The 15075-nt window shown below is 39.9% G+C and overlaps 1 protein-coding gene across 9 annotated transcripts in view; it reads right to left on the bottom strand.

The window, feature by feature from the left end:
- RCBTB2 (RCC1 and BTB domain containing protein 2) overlaps positions 1 to 11484 on the bottom strand; it is a 49755-nt gene extending 38271 nt beyond the window's left edge. For 2 of the 9 annotated variants that reach the window (XM_047854951.1, XM_047854967.1), the window contains exons 1-2: positions 10408 to 10505; positions 8669 to 8705 (exon numbers count right to left, since the gene is read on the bottom strand). The gene's annotated coding sequence lies outside the window, so the exon portion shown is untranslated. Of the gene's footprint in view, positions 1 to 8668; positions 8706 to 10407; positions 10522 to 11310 lie in introns of those variants that run through there. The other 7 variants (XM_047854929.1, XM_047854940.1, XM_047854976.1 and 4 more) reach the window with 5 other exon arrangements.
- Positions 11485 to 15075: the final 3591 nt, after the last annotated feature.

Below are 15075 nucleotides of genomic sequence, written 5' to 3'. Positions count from 1 at the left end.
AGATCATTCCATACATGGGGCGCCTGGGTGGCTCAGTCAGTTGAGCGTCCGACTTCAGCTCAGGCCATGATCTCACAGTTTGTGGGTTCGAGCCCCACATCAGGCTCTGTGCTGACCGCTTGCTCAGAGCCTGGAGCCTGCTTCAGATTCTGTGTTTCCCTCTCTCTCTCTGCCCCTCCCCTGCTCACACTTTGTCTCACTCTGTTTCTCAAAAATAGATAAATGTAAAAAAAAAAAAAAAAGATTATTCCATACAATTCTTACTACATGTTATTTACTGTTTTTTTTCCTTACATTACTTTCCTAATTACTTTCCTAATGTACTTTCCTTACATTACTTACAACTTGACTCATGTATGTTGTTAATTATTCATATTAATAAGTGCCTATGCTTCGCAAAACAGTTTCTTATGAATTTCCTTTTTTGGAATGTAATAAGAACTATGTTATTACAGAATCATACCATACTCACATTTGCTTCGCAATATAAAAAGAAAATGAGAGAATGCCTTTTCAAAGAAGAAACTCCTACCACTGATCTCTGCCTTTAGAGGACCTAAATTGGACACTCACAGGGCCAATGTTTCAAGTTTTTGCAACAGTAATTTTCAAAAGCAAATATACATTAACAAAGGTAATTTTTTTGTATAACCTTTTTTTTTTTTTTTTTTTGCTTTGTGCAAGTTTCATTCCAATGTGGGAAGCTAACAATCGTAATAGGTATATTATACTGTATATTGAAAAGTGATGGTGCCATAAAGATGAAAATGGAGCAAGATAGGAGGGATCAGGAGTCTTGAGGTTGATTACAAGGTTTTCAATTTTGAACAGGGTGGTCAGAGAGCTTCCCTGACTATATAATATCTAAGGAAAGACTTGAAGAAAGGAAGAAGTGAGCTCTGAGTACACCTAGAGCAAAAGTGATCCACACACAAAATCTATCCACTGCTAAAGCTCTGAGGTAAGTAGGTTTGAGCAGAAAAGTGACAAGATCTGATTTTGTTTTGAGTCACACTAGTTCTCTGCTGATATTTCTATTATTTTCTCTTTTTTATTGAGGTGTAATTGACATGCAACATTACTTTCAGGTGTATAACATAATGATTCAACATCTGTATACACTGTGAAATGGTCACCACAATAAATCTATTCACCACCATAAGTTACAAGAAAAAAAATTGTTTCTTATAATGAGAACTTTCAAGATCTACTCTTCTGGCAACACTCAAAATATGCACCTACAATATTATTGACTATAGTCACCATGCTGCACATCACACTCCATGTCGTATTCATCTCATACACTGAAGTCTGTACCTCGGAACCCCCTTCATTCATTTCATCGCTCCCCCAACCCCCTCACTCCTGGCAACCACCACCCTTTTCTCCATCTTTATAACTTTTGTTTGTTGTATTACTTAGATTCCACATATAAGTGAGATCGTACAGTATTTGCCTTTCTCTGATTTATTTCACTTAGCATAGTGGCCTCTAGGTCCATCCATGTTGTTTCAAATGGCAAGATCTCATTCTTTTCTATGGCTAAGTAGTATTCTGTTGTGTATATATACCACACGTTCTTTATCCATTCATCTATCTGTGGGCACTTAGGTTGTTTTTATATGTTGGCTCTTGTAAATAATGCTGCAATGAACACAGGGGTGAATATATCTTTTCAATTTAGTGTTTTCATTTCCTTTCAGTAAAAACCCAGAAATGGAATTGCTGGATCATATGCGACTTTTTTGAGGAACCTGTTTTCCATAGTGGCTGCACAACTGACATTCCCACCAACAAGGCACAAGGGTTGCCTTTTCTTCACAACCTTGCCAACACTTGTTATTTCCTGGCATACTGATAACAGCCATTCTAACAGGTGCGAGGTGACATGCCATTGTGGTTTTGACTTGCATTTCTCTGATGATTAGTGATGTTGAGCATCTTTTCCTGTGCCTGTTGGCCATCTGTATGTCTCCTTTGGAAAAATGTCTATTCAGATCCTGTGCCCATTTTTAATTGTTTATTTGCTATTGAGTTATATGAGTTCTTCATATTTGAATATTAAATCCTTATCAAATATATGATTTGCAAATATTTTTTTCCCATTTTGTAGGTTGCCTTCTCATTTTGTTGATGGTTTCCTTTTTTGTGCAGAAGCTTTTTAGTTTGATGTAGTTCCACTTGTTTATTTTTGCTTTTGATGTCAGATCCAAAAAACACTGCCAAGACCAATACCAAGAGGCTTACTGCCCATGTTTTCCCCTAGTTGTATGGTTTCAAGTCTTACATTCTAGTCTTTAGTTCATTTTGAGCTAATTTTTGTGTATAGTTTAAGTAATCTAGTTTCATTCTTTTGCATGTAATTATCCAGTTTTCCCAACACCACTTATTAAAGAGGCTGTCCTTATCCCCATTGTATATTCTTGCATTGTGGGGCAGAAATTAATTGAACATATGCATAGGTTTATTTCTGGGCTCTCTATTCTGTTTCATTGGTCTAGGAGTCTGATTTTATGCCAATATCATCCTGTTTTGATTACTATGGCTTCATAATTTGGTTGAAATCAGGAAACATGATACCTCCAGCCTTGCCCTTCTTTTTCAAGATTGCTTTGGCTACACAGGGTCTCATACAAATTTTAGGATTATTTGTTATACTTCTGTGAAAAATGCCCTTGGGACTGATAGGAATTGCACTGAATCTATATATTGCTTTGAGTAACAGGGACATTTTAACAATATTAATTCTTCCAATCCATAAGCATGGGATATCTTTCCAATTATTTGTGTCTTCAGCAATTTCTTCCATCAATGTCTTATAATTTTCAGTGTGCAAGTCTTTCACCTCCTTGCTTAAATTTATTCTTAGGTATTTTATTATTTTTGATGTAACTGTAAATGGGATTTTTAAAATTTCTCATTCTCACAGTTTGTTAGTGTATAGAAATGCAACAGATGGGGCACCTGGGTGGCTCAGTGGGTTGAGCATCTGACTTTGGCTCAGGTCATGATCTCATGGTTTATGAGTTCGAACCCCACATCAGGCTCACTACTGTCAGCCTGTCAGTGCAGAGTCCACTTCGGATCCTCTGTCTCCCTCTCTGCCCCTCCCCCACTTGCACTCTCCCAAAAATAAAATATATGTTTTTTAATGCAACAGATTTTTGTATGTTGGTTTTATATCCTGCAACTTTACTGAATTCATTTATTTATTTTTTACTGAATTAAAGAATCTAACAGTTTTTTGGTGGTATCTTTATGGTTTTCTATATATGAAATCATGTCACAAATAGTCAAAGGTTTCTTTCTTTCCAATTTGCATGCTATTTATTTATTGCCTAATTGCTCTAGGACTTCTAACACTATGTTGTATTAAAATGGCAAGAGTAGGCATCTTTGTCTTTTACCTAATCTTAAAGAAAAAGCTTTCAGCTTTTCATCGAGTATGATGTGAGCTCTGGGCTTGTCACATACGGCCTTTATTATGTTGAGTGGGTATGTTACCTCTTTACTCACTCTGATAAGAGTTTTGTTTTTGTTTTTGTTTTTTAAGATTTTTTTTAACATTTCTTTTTAATATTTATATTTGAGAGAGAGAGAGAGACACACACACACACACAGAGCATGACCAGGGAAAGGGTAGCAAGAGAAGGAGACACAGAATCTGAAGCAGGCTCCAGGCTCCGAGCTGTCAACACAGAGCCTGACACAGGGCTCAAACCCACAAACTGGGAGATCATGACCTGAGCTGAAGTGAGAAGCTTAACCAACTAAGTGACCCAGGCGCCCTGACAGTTTTTTTCTTAAACAGATGTTGAACTCTGTCCAATGCTTTTCTGCATCTATTGAGATGATTATATATTTTTTATCCTTTATTTTGTTAATGTGGTGTATCATGTTGATTAATGTGTGAATGTTGCCATCCTTGATCCCTGGAATAAATCCCAGTTGATCATGATATGATCTTTTTAATGTATTAGTGAATTCATGTTATATTTGCTAATAATCTGTGTGCAGTACTTGCAAATATTTTGATGAGAATTTTTGCATCTATGTTCATCAGGGATAGTAAACTGTAAAATCCTTTTTTGTTGTTGTTCTGTTTTGTTTTGTGATATCCTTGTCTGGTTTGGGTATCAAGGTAATGCTGGCCTTGTAAAATAAGTTTGGAAGCATTCCCTTCTCCTTAATATTTTGGAAGAGGTTAAGAAGGACAGATATTAAATCTTCTTTAGGGCGCCTGGGTGGCGCAGTTGGTTAAGCGTCCAACTTCAGCCAGGTCACGATCTCGCGGTCTGTGAGTTCGAGCCCCGCATCGGGCTCTGGGCTGATGGCTCAGAGCCTGGAGCCTGTTTCCAATTCTGTGTCTCCCTCTCTCTCTGCCCCTCCCCCGTTCATGCTCTGTCTCTCTCTGTCCCAAAAATAATAAACGTTGAAAAAAAAATTAAAAAAAAAATCTTCTTTAAATGTTTGGTAGAATTTACCAGCAAAGTCATGAACTTTTATTTGTTGGGAAGTTTTTGATGACTGATACAATTGCCTTACTGTAATACACCATAATCAGTCTATTAAGATTTTCTATTTCTTCATGATTCAGTCATGGAAAGTTTCTAGGAATGTATCCATTTCTTCTCATTGTCCAATTTGTTGAGCTATAATTCTTCATAGCAGTCTCTTATGGTCTACTGCATTTGTGGTATCAGTTGTAACTGCTCTTTCATTTCTGATTTTATTTGAACCGTCTCTTTTTTTTTCTTGGTGAGTCTAGCCAAAGGTTTGGCAACCTTTTGTTTGTCTTTTCAAAGAAACAGGTTTTAGTTTCATTGATCTTTTCTATTATTTTTTGTTTCTGTTTCATTTGCACTCTGATCTTTGTTATTTCCTTCCTTCTACTATGTTTGGCTTCATTTGTTCTTTTCTAGCTTCTTTAAGTGTAAAGTTAAGTTGTTTGAGATTTTTCATGTTTATTCAGGTAGGTCTGAATCCCTATGAACTTCCCTCTTATAACTACTTTTGATGAATCCCATAGATCTTGTAAGTTATATTTCCATTTTCATTTCTCAAGGTTTTGTTTTGTTTTTTCTCCTTTGAGTCTTTTGATTGACCCATTGGTCAGCAGAATGCTGTTTAATCTCCACATGATTTTCTGATCCTTTGTCTCTCTTTTCTCCTTCTGTGACCCCCTATAATGCTAATGCTACTCTGTGTTGTCCCATAGCTTCTTTAAGCTATCTCATTTTTTATTTTTTTTTCCTTTTTGCTGTTCTGTTTAAGTAAGTTCCACTCCCCTGTATTCTTGATTGCCAATAGTTTCTTCTGCTTCATATAGCCTGCTGTTGAACCCCCTCTAGCGTATTTTTCAGTTCAGTTATTGTATTCTTCAGCTCTGTGACTTCAGTTGGTACTCTCTTATATTTTCTCTTTATTGAAGTTCTCACTGTGTTCATTCATTCTTCTCCCAATTTAGGTGAACATCTTTTTGACCATTAATTTGAATTCTTTACCAGGTAAATTACTTACATCCACTTTAAGGTTTTTGAGGGTGTCTTTTTTTTGTCCCCCTGAGGTTTTACCTTGTTCCTTCATTTGTAACATACTCCTTTTTCCTCATTTTGCTTCACCCTCTGTGTTAGTTTATATCTAATGAGAGAAACAACTACCTTTCCCAGTCTTAAAGTGGCTTTGTACAGATGAACTTTATCTTTAAACTTTGCCCTAGCTCTTGGTTGTCTCTTGAACCATTATGACTGTCTAAGGAGTCTGATTTATTCTTGATAGGTCCCAGTTTTTGAAGGTATGCCAAGAACTGTCCGTGTTCCAAAGAGGGGAATCTCAGTCAGCACCTAGTTTTAGGCTGATTGGAAGCCAGACCCTCAGGCAGCAGCTTTTAGAATATGCAAATACATACAGTCCTATGAAACAAGTATAGACTCTCTTAATGTAAGCAATCTGACTGTCCCCTGAGTGACAGTTGCAAAAATTGGAGCTTCAGACCATTGCATAAGCTCCTTTCTGGGAGGTCCTGGCAAACAGTAACGAGGCTAAGGGAAAGCACAAAGATGGCATCCCCTTGCCTATATTCCCTGAGAGCACATTTGTAAGCCTCTACATATGTGGCAGACCTGAAGTCTGCCCCTCAGGCTGAAGTGTCAGAACAATAGGCCTTTTTCACAAACAGACTGGGGGTGTGTTTCAGTCTGCTGTCTGTGCAGTGCCCTGGGGGTGACAGCCTATCGAGAACTGTCTCTCCATTTATTACAGGCCCATGGAACCCAGGAAAAACAACCATGCCTGCCCATGGTATCTAGGTAGAGCAAGAGTGCAAAATAGTACACACCAGCACATCTGTCCCCAGACAGAGTCCCAACTGGTCCCTGCCCCTCCAGCAGATGCTTTAAGATTAGAAAATAAATTTTCACATATAGTCTAGGCGCTTTTCAAACTGCTGCTTTTGTGGTGGTTCCTGAGTGAGTCTGCATGCAAGCCCTTTCCAAGAAATATCTCAGTTCTGCTATATAGCCTTTTGGGTCTCCTGGTTGTGAGATCCATTTTCCATCTGGTTTTCAAAGCTAGATGTTTGGAGGGCTCATCTCTTCACTGCAGGTCCCAGGGATTGCGGTGCCTGATGTGGGGCATAAACCCCTCATTCATCAAGGAGAAGCTCCAGATTTGTGAGATTTCTCCCAACTGTGGGTCACCACTCTGGCAGTGGGGTTTTTGGTGAGACTGTCTCACACGTGACCCTTTTACTGCTTTGATGTGAAGACGCTATTCAGCTAGTTCTCAGGTCTTTTTCAGAGGGAATTTTTCCATACGTAGCTGTAGATATGGTATGTCCACGGGAGGAGCTGAGGACACCCACCATCTTGGACCACCCCCCCTAACATTTCCTATTATATCTGTTTTCTTAAACTTGTATAGTTCAACAGTTTATTTCCAAATTATCCTTGTTTGGAACAGATAAGTTCTTATTCTTATAGACTGTATTTTGAGAGCTTTCCCTACACTCTGAATAACTACACAGTTGAAGACTGGTGGATAAGAAGACAGTCTTGATAACTGAACATGATAAACATATCAACTCCTAATCCTCTCAAGGAGCAGATCAAATAATTCAGTTCCCTGCACAAAGCACATAATAGGTAGCCTTTACATATTATTGTTGGCAATCAAACTACTAGTGTGTTTACTAGTAGGACAATGTGTCATATTACTTGGTAATACCTCTGACCCAAATAAAGAGTTAAGCTGATTATAGGACATACGTTCGTTTGCCTAATTTATTCAACAAATGTTGATTTGGTACCTGCAGAAGGCACTAAGCCAAAGTAAATACATAAAAGAAAAAACAAAATAATATGGAGCAAAAGGATAACCACCTCCCAGGTGCTTGTGTCAACATTACCCCAACACAATGGTACTTGTGGGCCTTAAGAGCTAATAACCAAGACACATTGTATCTATGAAAGCAAAGCATTTTCCATGGAAACGGATATTTTGCAATTGATCGGGAGCTTCTAAAAGCTGATAACCATTCTTTAGAAGTAATCCCTGAAGAAAAAAAGAAAAACACAGTAATTTCTGCAAATAAAGCCCAGTGTTATATATCTTTTTAATCCAATTTAATAATATGAGGTCAACTTCAAAGCTGTGCTTTAAAAATACAGTATATAAAAAAGTGTCCTTGCAATATAGAACTCAGTTCCTTTAACAAATTCCCCCATCTGGGCAACACAGTTGATGATGCTTTTATAATCAAAGAAATAGGACATTAAAGAAAACTAATGTCTTTTAGGATGCCAACACACAGTTTACAGTGTGTTAATGAGCTCCAGGCAAAGTAAATGTCAATGGGGTACTGATGATTCCCAACTATATGCTAGCTGAATCATTAAATGGATGTCATCTGTGAGTTATGAATGATAAAAATATAAGAAATGATGATCCCAATGATCATTTGTAAAGGATGATAGCTATAATTTACCTCCACTTGAATGAGAGGTCCTAAGCCTGTGACAATAGTAAAACACCTACACAGCTGCTAACTAATGTGAGGCAATTAAAAATAGGATAGACAAAACTGAAAAACTAAAATCACAACTAAAAGTAAGGTACCACCTCAAAGGAAATGGTATTGCCATGTTTACGATAAGCATCAAACTGACTTTTAGAACCCACAAACATCATTGCCACTTTAATTAGGTTTATATAAAGGAAGGGTTTCAAATTTCATTAAGAGAGATGAGGCAGATCTTCAGTCCCAAGCAAATTTGTATTTAGTTTGAAGAGATTACCGAGCTCGTCAAAGTCAGCCTTTTCAACTACACATAGCAAAAGTGCCCTTTCCAAATATGAAAAATTATCAAGACATATTGATGTTTTTCTGTTGTTATACTAGCTAAAATAAGTTGATACTTGAGACATTTGTAAATCCACTTGAAATTTAGGTCCTTATAGATATAGTACAGTTAAAAAAAAAATCCTAACATGCCTACGAAATAGAATCCTAATTGTGAAAGATCCTTATCCCACAACATAAACATTCCTTCAGCATGGTAGGCTCTCTTAGCCTTGGCTCATTTCCATTTGGGATTCATTTTGTTCAGTATCATATACATTCATTACAATACAGAACATATAATATGATCACTATTTATGATTTACTTACTATCTGTTATCCACTGGTACTTGTTAGCTCAAAACGTCTTCCATGGAGAGATATACATAATAGATAATAGCTCAGGTTAGATTAGTAAGGCTGAAGACACATAAGACACATGCTTCATTGTCAGATAAATGCTGGAAAAAAACCCTACTATCCCTTAAGTTTCCTCTCATATTGTTAAGATGGGATCACCATGTGAACTAGGCACATATTCCTTCTGGATAATGAAAGTGAGAAGGATATCTGCCTTCCACTTAAGGACACTATAAATATCCCTTTCAGAAAGGCAAGCTATCTGCTCCTTTGAAGTAAATATCCCCATGCAGCCCCAAACGGGAATCTTTGATGTCATTCTGCAACCCTGATAATTCCACTCCTGGTCTCAAATCTCTCGTCTGGTCTATTTTGATTTATACCAATACAACTCCAGTAAACTTCAAAAGTAGTGGTATCTTAGGGGCATTGTAATTTCACTTTAACCAAGTGATAAAACCAAAATTAAACATGACAAACTCCTAAAGACAGACAAACCCCATAAGTACCCTAAATGTATAGCTCCAGATTAATAGTTTTTGATATTTAAACACAGTGTTTGTATTCTTCTGAAGTAAAGGACCCAAAGGAAAACACACCTTACTATCTATCAGCCTCTTTGTCTAAGTCTTGCCTGGTTCATTCAGAAATCTCTAAGAGCAATAATTTAATACCTTAAAGCATGACATCATACTGGTGAATCTTCAACCCAGTTTCAAATAAAGAAAAGCATCCACCATAACCATCCTCTATAAAATTGCAACCCACACCTGTACTCTCAGGCCTCTTTCCCTGCTCTCCTTTTTCATTTTCCAGAACACAATTTTCTAACACGATAATCAAATATGTTTATTGTCAATCATTCATCTCTAGAACATAAGCTCCAGAGGGAAGAGATCTTTGTCTATTTTGTTCACGTACATATCCCAAACACCTGGACAGGACCTGATGCAAGGTAGTCACTCAATATTTGTCGAATGAATGAGTGAATTCACATTGAGAATTCAGTACAAAATACGCTCTGAATATAAGGGAGACAGAGCATACACATACAAATACATAATATCAGAGAGTGGTAAGTGCTACAGAGCCAAAGAGAACAACAGGGTAAGAGGCTGGAGAGACAGCCAGCAGTGGCTATTTTAAATGAGGAAGCCACCTCTCTAAAGTGAAGGCAATTGAGGCTTGAATGAAAGGTGGGTGCCATACACATTGGGTGGACGAGGAAAGTGGGCTTTGAGGATGGCGTAATTAGCAAATGCCTAGGCTCTAGGCTGGAGGCCCACTTGGGCCCAAAGAGGCCTGCATGGTGGAAGTGGGGTGTGCAAGAATGTATCATTTCAATTGCCTTTACTTACTACTTAATAACATGTACAAACCCAATGCCCTGGGAAATAGATTACCTTTCACCTAGAGTACTCAGATTCCCTGATAGTAAGTGCTTCTTCAATTTACTAGCCCCCAAATGTCCGTATCAGCACACCATATAAGATTACAAGGCACAGTAATGACATCGTCAAAAACCGTTCCAAGTAGCCTCAGGAGTCACGAAACTGACTTAACTCAGTACCACTGCGCAGAAAGGTGTAAAGCCAAGCAGGAACTTGGTACGAGAAGTGTGCAAAGCCAGGAGGCTCAGTAAACATTAAACAGTGCCTGTCATTCGAGTCTGGGGGGAAAGAGCGTCAAGCCTAAGCAGTTTCATTCACCTCTAAGAAAGATAAAGTCGCCAAGCGCGGTACGAGGCAGCGCTGTGACATGCATTTTGTGACAATCCTGGACTCGAGTTGTTCTGACATTTTATGTAACTTCCCAAAGAACAAAAACAAAAAGTTCGCTCTGAACTCGCCTTCCAACTCAGACAGGAAGTTCCTCCTCGGCCAAGGCGGGGCGCTTGGAAAGTTTTCAGCGGCTAAAAACCTGTTTCCGGGGCTGAGCGGAGCAATACCTTCCGGCTTAAAATAAAGGTTTTCGGTGATTCCTCCTATGCCTCCACAGCAGCTTCGCCTAGCTTAGCCACACTTTCTGCGCTGTCCCCTCGACAACAGGACCAAATGTCGGAGGCACAACACTGAGTTAGCGAGCTGGTTCGGGGCCGGGAGCTAGGTGAATGGGTTTTCAGAACGCCAGCCGCGGGTCGAGGCGACGAAAACGAAAACCACAGCAGCCTACGCGGGGTGAAGAGGGGAGTGGGAAGGCGAAACTCTGAGGCAGGCGCCGCAGCCACAGCCCGGGGCGACGCTCCGCCTCGCCCGCCGGAGGCGGGGAAGCCTCCGGGCAGGCGTTGCCACACGCGACCCTCGCAACGCGCACCACATCCGCCCGCAGGCTCGCACATGCGCAGCGCCGCCCGGGCCCCGTGGCCTGGGTGGGGAGACAATCCCAGAGTTCCGCGCCCAGCCCCCGCCAGGGGGTGTGCGCACGCGCGGCAACGCCTAGGTCCTAGGCCCGGGCGGGGGTGTAACTCCGGGGGCTGCTCTCCAACCGTCGCCGCGTTCGGGAACTTGGACAGCGGGGGCGGGGAGAAGTGGCCCGCCGCCGGGGGATCTGAGGGCTGCCTGCTGCAAGCCTGACGTCCCCTCTTGACCTCCTACACCATCCTGTCCCCTTACCTCAGCGTAGGCCCGAGCCGCATCCGCTCCGCTTTCTGGGTCGCCGTTACTGCTCGGCCGGGGGCCCGGCGCAGCGACGAGTTGGCGCCTCCCCCTGAAGCAGCCTGGCCTCGGCGGGTTGCGCTCGGGTGCCAGGCCGGGGAGGGGAAGGGAGGAGAGCGCACTGGAGGGGAGGGGGCCGGCGACGGCGCCTTGCCTCGCCCCTCCTTTCCTCCTCCGGCTGCCCGCTACCGCCCCCGCCCCTTCCTTGCCGACTCCCCCTCTCGGAGCGGACCCCACGACTGCATCTGGCCTCCCTCGCTGGGTCCATCTCCGCTTTGTGGGGCACCCCTCTCCTCCGCTAGGGTTCTGGTTCCCAAAGTCTTGGGAATTTGCAAGGGTGAGGCGTGTAAATTGTAGTGTGGACAACCTTTTCTACAGTTATCCCCCCAGCCGGTCCACCATCAGGGAGCTCAAATCACGTTTTCACACGGTTTCCCCCTGTTTGCCCCTCTGGGCTGTGGAGCCAAAGTCCTGTGCTCTCCTAATAAGAATGCTGAAATAATGACTGATTTGTCTTGGGGTGACCTGGGACCAAGGTCCTCTGGAACAACCGCACTTTACCTTTATTAATTTAGTAATTTCTTGTATTACACTGCGCCTCTATTGGCCTCAGCAGACTTTAGTAAAATGCACCACATGTAATATAATTACAATGTGCAATAATTTCTTGCACTTTACACTTAAATTGACCTGAGTGGGTTTTGGTAAAATGCTCCACAATTAATCTTATTAGCTGTTCCTGGGAGGTAAGCTGAATGCCTTTACCCTGGCTTGTATGTAAATGAGGGCACAGGTTCAACGTTTAAATGATTTGCCAAAAAGTAGCACAGCCAGATAGAAATGTCAATCCAGAGTGATTCTGTCGTCTTGTTTGATCTGGCCTTCGTCATTCACCGGAAAAACATCATTCCAGAAAGTCTGTTTTTATTGCAGTTGCTGTCGTTGGCAGACATTTATGTCTATTATCACAGCATACTACATTGAACCCCAGAAGGAGACTTGCATTTATTTACTTGATTTTATAGGTTATGAGCAGGGGCAGGAGTCACATACATTTCACTGCCTAAGATTAAGCTTTTCCCCTGAAACAATCAGTTACCTTTTGTCCTTTTGTTATAAAAGGTAACATAACCATAACTGAAAGGACAGCTTGGATTTTTTTACTTGAAAAGGATAATTATATGGAACTCCTTCCAGAGTATTTATCTAAGGGAGAGGGTTGCCAGACTAAGTAGTGAGATAAGGTGGGGTTATCACTAAACAGACCTTCCTTCTCTTATTTGTGATGTTTATATCTCATTAGATTGTGAAACTCTTAAGAGCAAGATATGCCTTATTTCTGTACCATAAAGTGTGTAATAAATGTTTGTGGAATCAAATTACATTGATTACATGCCCTTTAGTTCCTCAAATATGCATCCATACTCCATTAAGAGACCTAAACATAAGCATGAATCCATGGTTTACTCTCATTTTAGATAGTTTGTGCCAATTCTCCTGGGCCTGACTGCCTGGATAAGCTGACTTAAGAGAGGTTGGTATCTAATCCAAAAAGGCTTTAGGTCACCTTTTCTTATACCCTCATCAGGTCTCTCATTCCTCTCCTTGTGGCAAAGCTGTGTAACACTGAGTCTGCATAAAAAAAATCCACTGACTTGTTTTTCTGTTCAGGAAAAGGTTTTTCCTCTGGTCACCACCAAAGCTAAAATTCATCATTAAACAAGTTTAGAGTTGGTTCATTAAACAGGAATTCTTTCTAATTCAAACAGTCAAATTCTCCTTCCACCTTTTTCCTGTATCCAGACTACTTTGTATTTCAGGTATTTTAAGGAATTTGAGTGACCATTTAGAGAGCAAAATTACAGAAAACCACTTCCATTCATAATATAGTGCATAATTTACAAATCAACCTATATAGTATTTCTTTCCCTGCAGGTATGATACTCCTTTACAAATTAATATTTTAAGATTTAGGTATTTTAGAAATAAAAGTTCTTAGTTCTTAGGACTTTTTAAAAGTCCTAAGATTATTCCTAAATAATAATAATAATAAGACATTTTATTTAGACTTTCTCCAATTTCTACCACGAAACATCTTGTTAATAGGGAACTTAATGTTAAGATGTGATTGCAGCAAGAATGATCAGAGCAAAGGATTCAACAAGTTTAGTCCCACAATACAGAAGGGGAAATTTCCTGTAACAAATCTAATACCTAGAGCAGTTGGAATGTGGGAAGAAACTTTAAAAATTTTTTTCAGATGTTTATTTATTTTGAGAGAGAGACAGAGTGAGAGCAGGGGAGGGGCGTTGAGAGAGAGGGAGACACAGAATCTGAAGCAGGCTCCAGGCTCTGAGCTGTCAGCACAGAGCCCCATGCAGGGCTCAAACTCATGAACCATGAGATCATTACCTGAGCTGAAGTCAGACGCTTAACCAACTCAACCACTCAGGCACCCCCAAGAAACGTTTAGAATATCTCCATTTTTATCTAAATTAAGAAATCAAACTTTACTAATATTTAACATGTACATTGACAATAGTACATATTTTTTGTAATCAAAATACAAGACCAAAAATGTTTAGAGACCGCTCACTTCTTTAGAGTACCACCAGGCAGGCATCTGATTTTACTACATGTTTTGACTCTGTAATATTTTAAATACAATAATTTGGATGCATACAACATTTTAAATATAATAATCATGAAATGTATATAATAGTTAAAAATTCACCTTTGTTATACTATGCAGTAAGTAAATGTTTATTCTTTAATCACTTTTAACATGAGATACTTACTTAAATCTTGGTAAATTTGCATTATCATAGAGCTGAGAGATTAAATATAAATCCTCATTTTATCGATGCCCAGATTATGAAGTAAATTATCACAAGTCTTTGGATTCCGAGTTTCATTGCTTTTTCCAATCCATCATCCCACTCATAGGATAAATAGTAGGATCTCATTATCCATCAAATGAAGGATAACAACAAAGCCATTGCACAAGGTGAAAAGGTACAGATTTTTCTCATAAAACTTTAAGTGGAAGAAATTCTTTTTAACTTACTATAAGTAATTATAGATTCACATCAAGTTACAAAAATAGTACAAAGATGTCCCATACACCTGCCCCACTTTCCCTCCACTATGTTTAAGATAATAATATACTGCAAACACTAAGAGCAAAGACTTGAATTGAATCAGCTGACCAAACTCTGAGAAAACCAACTGGCCAGGAACTGAAGGTTGAAAAGGACTGGTTTGCAGCAAGGAGTCTGAATGATGGGAGCTGTTCCAGCGGAAAGAAGGAGGGGAAAGGGAGAGGGGAAGAAGACCATTAAACACAACACATTCCTTAGAAGAGAAGTGATAGCCTCTGTACTAGATATATGTTTTTTATGGTTTTCTTTTTGGTCTATTATTTCATAATTTATCATTTCTTTTAAATATTCCAGATAATGTCATCACTACTATAACCTATATCCCTACACATCATAGCTTAGAAATACAGCTAGGTTGCAAAAAAAAGTAACTTTCTGACTCTATCATCTAAAGGCAACCTTGTAGGAATATTAGCCCTCCTTAAAGCACGTAGGGGCTGGGAAAACGGGGTGTTCGAGTATAATTATATAGACATCATGTAGCATCCTCCTCCTTTGCCACTTCTGAGTGAGGACAGGTGACTCTCCTGGGGTCCTGGCTCCTCCTAGTTGTGTGGGAGAG

This window comes from Prionailurus viverrinus, chromosome A1 (assembly GCF_022837055.1).
Source record: "Prionailurus viverrinus isolate Anna chromosome A1, UM_Priviv_1.0, whole genome shotgun sequence".
NCBI classification, from domain to species: domain Eukaryota; kingdom Metazoa; phylum Chordata; class Mammalia; order Carnivora; family Felidae; genus Prionailurus; species Prionailurus viverrinus.
This window is presented reverse-complemented; position numbering and strand designations above follow the sequence as displayed.